Source organism: Arachis duranensis, unplaced genomic scaffold (assembly GCF_000817695.3).
Source record: "Arachis duranensis cultivar V14167 unplaced genomic scaffold, aradu.V14167.gnm2.J7QH unplaced_Scaffold_75763, whole genome shotgun sequence".
NCBI classification, from domain to species: domain Eukaryota; kingdom Viridiplantae; phylum Streptophyta; class Magnoliopsida; order Fabales; family Fabaceae; genus Arachis; species Arachis duranensis.
The window spans coordinates 11,384-15,603 of record NW_026265088.1 but is presented as its reverse complement, the minus strand read 5'-3'; positions in this window follow the sequence as shown (position 1 = coordinate 15,603).

The following is a 4,220-nucleotide window of genomic DNA, read 5'->3' as shown; positions in this document are numbered from 1 at the left end:
ACATTACATCCAAGAGCTAAATTGATGAAGATCAATCAGCTTTGGTGATGATAAGAACCTCACCTTGAAACACTAGAATTCATTCTTAAAAATTCTGAAAAATACCTAATCTAAGCAACAAGATGAACCGTCAGTTGTCTAAACTCAAACAATCCCCGGCAACGGCGCCAAAAACTTGGTGTTGTTGCCGGATCAAAACATGGCACTGTTATTGCAAGGAACAAATGCGAAACAGTAGTTAGGACATTTAATTCCCCGGCAATGGCGCCAAAAACTTGGTGCACGAAATTGTGATCATCAATGGCGCCATTAACATGGTACGCTCAATTGCAATCTCAACTCTTTATCACAACTTCGCACAACAAACCAGCAAGTGCACTGGGTCGTCCAAGTAATAAACCTTATGCGAGTAAGGGTCGATCCCACGGAGATTGTTGGTATGAAGCAAGCTATGGTCATCTTGTAAATCTCAGTCAGGCAAATTCAAATGGTTATGGATGATTTATGAATAAAACATAAAATAAATATAGAGATACTTATGCAATTCATTGGTGAGAATTTCAGATAAGCGTATGGAGATGCTTTGTCCCTTCCGTCTCTCTGCTTTCCTACTGTCTTCATCCAATCTTCCATACTCCTTTCCATGGCAAGCTGTATGTAGGGTTTCACCGTTGTCAATGGCTACCTCCCATCCTCTCAGTGAAAATGTTCAACGCGCTCTGTCACAGCACGGCTATTCAGCTGTCAGTTCTTGATTATGTCAGAATAGAATCCAGTGATTCTTTTGCGTCTGTCACTAACGCCCCACAATCGCGAGTTTGAAGCTTGTCACAGTCATTCAATCCTTGAATCCTACACAGAATACCACTGACAAGGTTTAGACCTTCCGGATTCTCTTGAACGCCGCCATCAATTCTAGCTTATACCACGAAGATTCCGATTAAGAAATCCAAGAGATAAACATTCAAGCCTTGTTTGCTTGTAGAACGGAAGTGGTTGTCAGGCACGTGTTCATAAGTGAGAATGATGATGAGCATCACATAATCATCACATTCATCATGTTCTTGGGTGCGAATGAATATCTTAGAACAAGAATAAGCTGAATTGAATAGAAGAACAATAGTAATTGCATTAATACTCGAGGTACAACAGAGCTCCACACCTTAATCTATAGTGTGTAGAAACTCCACCGTTGAAAATACATAAGAATAAGGTCTAGGCATGGCCGAATGGCCAGCCTCCCAAAGAGGGTTCAATCATAAAAACATGATCAAAAGATTCAAGTGATCAAAAGACCTCTAATACAATAGCAAAAGGTTATACTTATAGAGAACAAGTAGCTAGGGTTTACAGAAATGAGTAAATGACATAAAAATCCACTTCCGGGCCCACTTGGTGTGTGCTTGGGCTGAGCATTGAAGCATTTTCGTGTAGAGACTCTTCTTGGAGTTAAACGCCAGCTTTTGTGCCATTTTGGGCGTTTAACTTCCATTCTTGTGCCAGTTCCGGCGTTTTACGCCAGAATTCTTGAGCTGACTTGGAACGCCTGTTTGGGCCATTAAATCTCGGGCAAAGTATGGACTATTATAGATTGCTGGAAAGCCCAGGATGTCCACTTTCCAACGCAGTTATGAGTGCGCCAATCAGACTTCTGTAGCTCTAGAAAATTCACTTCAAGTACAGGGAGGTCAGAATCCAACAGCATCTGCAGTCCTTTTCAGCCTCTGAATCAGATTTTTGCTCAGGTCCCTCAATTTCAGCCAGAAAATACCTGAAATCACAGAAAAACACATAAACTCATAGTAAAGTCCAGAAAAGTGAATTTTAACTAAAAGCTAATAAAAGTATAATAAAAACTAACTAAAATATACTAAAAACATACTAAAAACAATGCCAAAAAGTGTACAAATTATCTGCTCATCACTTGGCCACTTGGATCAACTGATATGGGATTGCCAATTAAAAGTGTACTATCAAGAGTAACCTAGCTACAAAACACTTAGTGATCCAAAGAGATGCTTGGCATCAATGCTCCTAGGAAGAAAATGTGAGCCATGTGTCTGTAGTGAAGAAATGTTGAGAAAAACTAAGCCAAAGGCTGCTGCAACTTTTGCCACCAAGGTTTCATTAATAAATAAGCTTTCTAAGCAAAATAAGGAAGGAAAAACTAGTAAGGGATCAAGCAAAAGTAAGGGATTATAGCAGCAACTCTAATGAACCTTTAAAGAAATATTTCTTATCTGTCAGCAAGTAATAAATGAGTTACATTGATATGCATAAAACCCCATGAACCAAGTTCAATTATCTGCTAAATAAGGACATGCATACTTCTCTGTTTCATTTCATTTTCTCTTATGTTTAGTGCTTGCTTAGGGACAAGCAAGGTTTAAGTTTGGTGTTGTGATGACAAGTCATCTTATGCTAGCTTTTCAAGCATTTTCACTTGTTTCATTAGGTTTTATGCACTTTCTTGAGTTATAAGCCACTTGGGTAGAAATTCATGCATACCTAGATTCATCCAATTATGATTAATATGATGCAATTTCATGAGAATTATGCTATAATTACTTGTGTGTTAAGAATGATAAGAATTCTCATGACTCTAGCAAGGATTTGATGTATTTATTGGTTGATGATAGGTGAAGAAAAACATGGAGGAAGGTTGAAGAAAGAGCATGGAGAGGATGGAGACTTGGAGAAGAGAAACAGAACATAAAATTTGCTAAAACTCACATTTGGGATGGCATTAGGGGTCCAACGTTAACCCCAACATGGTGAGAAAATGATTAATTCTGGGCCAAAGAAACTTTAAGCTACGTGTATGCGTACATGCCGCGTATGCACGATTTTGGCATCCGCGCGGAAGCGTACAGCACGCATACGCGCAAACGTGTATTTTTGGATCATCTGCGCAGAGGCGCACGGTGCGCGTACGCGCAACAACTGAACATTGGAGGTCCAATGTTACCTCAAATGCTACCTCCAACGCCCGTGACACCTAGCCCAGAATTGAAATTGGAAAAAGTGGAATCGACGCGCACGCGTCAATGCCGCGTACACGTGCATGGGAAAAATATCGATGCACGTTTAAGCGCACAGTGCGCGTACGCGCGGATGAGGGTTTTCAACAATGTGCGCGGAAGCGCACGGTACGCGTATGCGTGGATCGGCAGACGTTGGCCTTCCAACGTTGGGTCAAACGCTAGTGACAGCTGCAGTTTCTGGTTTTTCCTTATGATGCATTTGCATATTTGCTATATTAGCTAGTTAGTATAGTTGGTTTTAGCATAGTTTCACTCATTTTATCTAAATAAACAAGTCTTTTTATGAGTCTTGTCTTCATGCATGAGAATACCAAGGAACATGTTGATTGTAGCCAAATTCATGCAAATGATTTAAAGAATACATAAATGAATGAGTATGAATGAATCTCATGAAATTAATTGCATGGATTGGTAAGACTTTGAAGCTATTTCCCTTGTTAATGATAGGTGATGAAACAAGAAAGCATTGAAGCAAGAATGAAGCAAACTGGGCAAGAAGAAGAGGAGTTGTTGGCGTTGCCAACTTGGAGAAAGGGTGAGTGTTTGAAGGCAACACCAGGAAGGAAAGCTTGGCAGGCACCACACCTTGGATCTCCACCCATCGAGCACGTTGCCAACGCCACTCTTCATTGGCGTGTTTCAAGGCAACGCCAGGAAGGAAAGCTTGGCAGGCACCACACCTTGGATCTCCACCCATCGAGCACGTTGCCAACGCCACTCTTCATTAGCGTGTTTCAAGGCAACGCAGCAAGCCTTAGATCTCCACCCACGTTGCCAACGCAAGGAAACATAGGCGTGTTCAAGGACAACGCCAAGCAACAAGCATGGAGCCTTAAGGAAGGCTCGAGCACGTTGCCAACGCCAGGAAACATAGGCGTGTTCAAGGACAACGCCAAGCAACAAGCATGGAGCCTTGAGGAAGGCTCGAGCACGTTGCCAACGCCAGCTTCCAAAGGCGTGTTTGGGGGCAACGTAGCAAGTAAAGCCAAGCTAAGATGCAGCCCTGGAGAAGCTCACTCGAGCATGTTGCCAACTTGAGGATGTATTGGCGTGTCCAATGCCAACGCTAGGCAAGAAAGCTTGCCCAGGGGAAGAAGCATGCACGTTGCCAATGCCAGCTTCCTAAGGCGTGTTCCAAGGCAACGTGACAAGCTATTTGGAGAGGCAATCCATTCA